The sequence below is a fragment of the Macaca mulatta genome, chromosome 1 (assembly GCF_049350105.2).
Source record: "Macaca mulatta isolate MMU2019108-1 chromosome 1, T2T-MMU8v2.0, whole genome shotgun sequence".
Classification (NCBI taxonomy): Eukaryota; Metazoa; Chordata; class Mammalia; order Primates; family Cercopithecidae; genus Macaca; species Macaca mulatta.
The window spans coordinates 73,096,205-73,102,497 of NC_133406.1; the positions used below are offsets into that span (position 1 = coordinate 73,096,205).

At 38.9% G+C, this 6,293-nt stretch overlaps 1 pseudogene; it reads left to right on the forward strand.

The window, feature by feature from the left end:
- The first annotated feature begins 4,521 nt into the window (after positions 1-4,521).
- Positions 4,522-5,906, forward strand: LOC100429037 (non-selective voltage-gated ion channel VDAC1 pseudogene; annotated as a pseudogene).
- Positions 5,907-6,293: the final 387 nt, after the last annotated feature.

Consider the following 6,293-nt stretch of genomic DNA (forward strand, 5'->3'; position numbering starts at 1 on the left):
TCATCTTTACATGATCATTCAAGTCACTGTGCCTTATAATCTACATCGCAGCCAATATTAACTCATTTTATTTTCTCAAATCCACCAATCTCTCTTTCATCTCCAAGTCCTCATACATGTTATTTTCTCTGCCAGGAAAACTCTCCCTCTTGTCTGACTCCCTACAAGTAATTCTTTCAGGTATTAACTTAATGACATTTTTTAACACATCAGTCTAATGACATGTTTATAGAAAATCTTTGTCGATTCTCTCAAGTCTGGCTTTTATGCTGCTCCTGTAAGCTTCAGAGTTTCTCACAAGTGCATTTATTATACTTTCTTACAATGTGTATTTATCACATTCTATTGTAATTGTTTATTTACATATCCAGTTTATACCACTAGCTCCTTAAAACTGGGAGATTGTGAATCTTGTTCACTACTCTTAAAGTACTCCACTGGAGTACTTCTTCTCTAGTACCTCTATATAGTACTCCACTATAGCACTTCTTCTCTAGTACCTCTATGTAGTATAGCACTTCTTTGCTAGTATCTCTACATAATACTCCACTATAGCACTTCTTCTCTAGTATCTCTGCATAATACTCCACTATAGCACTTCTTCTTTAGTATCTCTATATAGTACTCCACTAAAGTACTTTTTCTCTGGCATTTCTACATAATACTCCACTATAGCACTACTTCTCTAGTATCTTCTGCTCTCACCTGTCAGCTACTATTATGCCAGAATACAATTCTGGATGAAAAAGTCATCTTATTCTGGATGTCAGGCCTGAAAATTAAAAAAAAAAAAATCATTGTAATTTTCTCTCTCTGACTTCTTTTAAATAGAGTATACCTGGGCTTCCAGAGAAACATGTGGTCCAATTTTTGATATTGTCAAACTTGCTCTATTGTAAGGCATGAAGAACAGGCCATTTTTAAAGGACTTGTAGAACATTTTTGAAAAAGGATAAAAAAGTAACTTCAGATTCATAAAAGATTAACATAAAAAATTTTTGGAACAGGCAAAAAGTAAGTGCTAAACGGTTACACTTACTTTGCATTTCACAAACCATTGAAATTGGTTATTCAAACAAATCATTACAGAATAGATATATACATGAAAGGATGGATAGATAGATAGGTTCATTTTTTTTTTTAATATCTCTCACTGACTGTCCAAAAAGACTTGTTAAGAGGGCACTTACTAATCACTTATTACATATTACCTTAATGCTATGCCTTTAATATTATAATTATCAGGGTCTATATTTGGCATATTTTAAAGAAGGATTTATCATTGCCAGTTTTCTCCCTTCAAGCTAATATTTGCTAGCATTTAATAAATGCTTACTATTTGCCAGGCACAATGCTAAGTGCCACATATATACACACACATGTATATATGCATGCATAAATATATATACACACACATATATAAATATTTCTAAATTCTTATAGCAGGCACTATAATGTTGGTACTATAATTATCGTTTTCTCTAGGGTTTACATAACAATGCACCACACAACAGGTGGCTTAAACGACAGAGATTTATTCTCTCACTGTTCTGCAGGCTAAAAGAAGTTCAAAGTCAAGGTGTCAGCAGGGTCACATTCTCTCTGAAGGCTGTGGCAGAAGACCTTCCTTGCAACGTCTTAGTTTCTAGTGATGATGTTAGCCCTTGGTATTCTTTGACTTGTAGATGCATTACTTTCATCTCTGCCTACGTTGTTACATGACATCTTCCTTGTGCGTCTTCTTTGTCTACTCCTTTCTTCACACCAGGACATTAGTCCGGTTGGATTAAGGGTCCACAAAGACCCTATTTCCAAATAAGGTTACATTCAATTAATTACCAGGAGTTAGAACTTTGTCTTAGTTCATTTTCTGCTGCTATAACAGAATACCATAGACTGGGCAATTTGTAAGGAAAAGAAATTTATTTCTGTTTGAGAAGCTAGAAAGTCCAGGAGCATGACACCAGCACAATGTGAGTCATCCCATGCAGAAAGCATCACATGGCTATGAGGTAGGAGAGTACTCCTATCCTTTCTCATATCCTATCATAATGGTATGAGAGAGAGAAATCACCAGGGACTGGACACACTTTGTAACAACCCACTCTCATGATAACCAACTTGTTCCCACTTTAATGACATCAATCCATTCTTTAGGGCTTTTCCTCATGACTTAATCACTATTACTAGGTTCCACCTCCCAATATTATTGCCTTGGGGATTAAGTTTCCAGTGCATAAACTTTTGGGGGAATATATTTAAACCATAGCATTCCACTCTGGCTTCAAAAGTCATGTCCTTCTCACAGGCAAAATACAATCATTCCATCCCAATGGTCCCAAAAAGCTTAACTCGTTTCAGCATTAACTCAAAAATCCAAAGTCCAGAGTCTCATTGTAAACCAGATATGACTGAGACTCTAAACACAATTCATCCTGATGCAAATTCCTCCAGCTGTGAGCCTGTAAAATCAAAACAACTTACTTAATTCTAAAATACAATGATGGGACAGGCATAGCATAGACATTCTCATTCCATAAGGGAGAAATAGGTTAGAAAAGAGGGGTAACTGATCCCGAGTAAGTCTAAAACACAACAGGTCAAACAACATTAATTCTGAAGTTTCCAGAATAATCTTCTTTGACTCTACACTCATCTTGCTGGACACCCTGGGTTGAGGAGGGAGTTGAGCCCCCAAAGCTTCAGACAGCCCTATGCTATGGCTGTGCTGGTCTCATTCCATGCTTCAGTGCTCTTGCATTGGAGTCTCATGGCTGTAGCTTTCCCAGGCTAGAGTTGGGTGCTGAGACTCCTATAGTTCTTTGGTCTTGGGAGTGGCCCCACTTCCATGGTCTCACTACAACTTGTCCTCATAGGGACTCTCTGCAGCAGCTCTGCCCCTGAAACAGTTTTCTAGCTGGGCCCTTAGGCTCTCTGTGACATCCTTTGAAATCTACATGGAGGAACCCATGCCCCTGTAGCTCTTGACTCTGTGCACATGCAGAATTAGCACCACATGGATGCTGTCAAGGTTTCTGACTTGTATATTCTGAAGTGGCAGGTTGAGCTGCACATGGGGCCACTTAATCCATGGCTGGGGCAGGTGAAGAGTGCTGTGCCGGAATGCAGGGAGCAGAGACCTGAGGTAGCTCTGAGAAGCAAGTCCCCTAAACAATTCTGCCCCTCTAGAGCTTGGGCCTGTGATAGACGGGAAAACCTTGAAGATATCTGAAATGCCCTCAGTGTCTTTCACCATTATCTTGATAATCCCTGCAGCAGTACTAATCTCCTTAGAAAATGGTTGCTAGGCCACAACCTTGGTTTTCTCTCCTGAAAATTCTTTCATTCTCTAACACATGTCCAGACTGAGTTTTCCAAATCTTTCTGCTGTACTTTCTTTTAGATTATAAATTCCATCTACAAGTCATTTCTTTCCTCTCACATCTTACAGTAAGTGATGAAAAGTAGACACACAGCTGACTGAATGCTTTACTCCCTAGATATTTCTTTTTCTAGATATGCTAACTCATTACTCTTAAATTCCATCTTTCATTAAGCCTCCAGGCATGAACACAGTTCAGCCAAGTTCTTTGATGGCCTTTACTCTAGTTTCCAATAAGGTATTCCTTATTTCTGTCTGAGACTTCATCAGAATGTCCCTTATTGACCATATTTATATCAACATTCTAATCATGACCACTTGAGTGATCTCTAATAAATTCTAGACTTTCCTGGCATTTCTTGTCTTCTTCTGAGTCCTCACCAGAATTACCCTTAATGCTCCACTCATAGCAATCTAGGATTCTTCTAATCTGCTCTTTCAAATTCTTCCAGCCTCTGCTCATTACACAGTTCCAAAGCCACTTCCACATTTTCAGGTATTATTATTGAAGCAATATCTCTACTCCCAGTACCAATTATCTGTCTTAGTCCATTTTCTGCTGCTGTAACAGAGTATCACAAACTGAGTAATTTATTTAAAAATAATTTTTTTTCATGGATTGGGAGAGATGGAAGTCCAGGAGCATGGTGCCAGCATCTGGAAAGGGTCATACCATGGCAGAAGGCATCATTTGTGAGTGAGGGTGCAAGACAGAAAGAAACACCAAGGGCCAGACTCACTTTATAACAACTCACTCTCATGATAACTAATCTATTCCCATGATAATGACATTTATCCATTCTTGAGGGCTTCATTCTCATGACCAAATGACCTCTTGTTATGCTCCATGTCTCAATACTATTTCAACAGGGATTAAGTTTCCGACACATAAACCTTTTGGGGACACATTAAAACCATAGCAGACTTCAACATATTTTTTAGGAGTGAGGCACAATTCAACCCACAACACTAGTCAAACTTCAGTATCTTCACTCAACTTTTCTTCTGGTCTTTGAAAGCCTTTCCCTCTCAGTGCCATTCCACCCTTGACCCCACTGCTGGCTCCACTCCTCCCTCTGCACCACAATTCATGTGGTAGCTTCCACTGAGCCCACGTGGCTGTCACCTCCGAGCAGAAGATGGCGGTGCTGCCCACATGTGCTGATCTTGACAAATCTGTCAGGGATGTTTTCACCAAGGGCCATGGATTTGGTCTAATAAAGCTTGATTTGAAAGCAAATTCTGAGAATGGATTGGAATTTACAAGCTCAGCCTCAGCCAACACTGAGACCACCAAAGTGAAGGGCAGTCTGGAAACCAAGTACAGCTGGACAGACCATGGCCTGATGTTTACAGAGAAATGGAACACTGACAATACACTAGACACTGAGATTACCATGAGGAGTAATGCACATGGACTGAAGCTGACCTTCGATTCATCTTTCTTACTGGGGAAGAGAAAGCAAAGCTGACCTTTAATTCATCCTAACCTGGAGAAAAAAACGCTAAAATCAAGACAGGATACTTGTGGTAGCACATCAACCTGTGACATAGATTTTGAAATTGCTGAGACTTCAATCAGAAGCTCTCTGGTGTTGTGTACAAGGGTTGGCTGACTGGCTACCAGATGAATTCTGAGACTGCAAAGCCCCAAGAGACCCAGAGCAACTTTGTGGTTAGCTAGAAGACTGATGAATTCCAGCTTCATACTAATGTGAAAGACGGGATAGTGTTTGGTGGCTCCATTTACCAGAAAGTGATCAAGAAGTTGAGAGCACTGTGAATCTCTCCTGGACAGCAGAAAAATGTAACGCTTGCTTTGAAATAGCAGCCAAGTATCAGATCAACCCTGATGCTTGCTTTTTGGATAAAGTGAACAACTTCAGTCTGTTAGGTTTAGGATATATTCAGACCCTAAAGCCAGGTATCAGACTGACACTGTCAGCTTTCCTGGATGGTAAGAACATTCAGGCTTATAAGCTTGAATATAAGCTTGTACAGTTGTTTAATTTAAAACTGTTTTGCAGCATAGGTGTCTTCATAATTTAATGTATCTTTTAAGGTCATATTTCTGGGATGCAGGTATTGCTAAATATCATGTTAGGCCTCTGGGTCAAAAATGATTCAGCTTTAAGGTATTATCCTTTCAAAGGTACAGAAGAAACTCAATTCCAAAGGAAGGTCTTTTCAGCTGTAGAATTGGAGGGAACTTGGATTTTCTAGAAATGCCAGATTTATTTTTTATATAGAAATGTTTGCAAATGGAAGCTGACAATATAGAGGCACTTTATAAATTCATAGCGGGTAAATGAATAAAACTGTGGTTTCCTAAGAACTGAACCTTGGTTTCTTAACCCTAATAGATGAGAGGCTCGTTGCTTGATGGTGTGTATGAACTCACCTGAAAGGGACTTTTTTAGACAGATATTCATGACCTGTTCCCCATCTCAGTTCATCATCACCTCTTTTACACCAAAAGGTCTGCAGGATGTGATAACTGTTTCTTTTGGCCATTTAGGGGTAGAGAGGATGAATGTGATGAAACCAATAATTCAGGACTTAATTCCTTCTCATGTTGTGGTTTTCTGCCCTTGCACCAGAATATGAAATAGCTTCCAGGAGTTCCAGCTATAAGCTTGGAAGAGTCTGTGTGATTTTAATTACATGGTAACAATACTCAGAATCTAAATTGGACTTCTGTTGTATTGTCACCACTCAATTTATTTTTTAGTAGTTTAATGGGTATATTTTAAAGTCTTTTTTGTGGCATTAAATCTTCCCCTTCAAATGCTGCAATGAACATTACTTAAAATAAAACTTGAACACAATACTGAAACCTAAAAAAAAAAAAAAAGAGAGAAAGTTTTTCCCTCTTTGCCATCTTCCCATTCCTGCTCCTACTTCCTAGCTT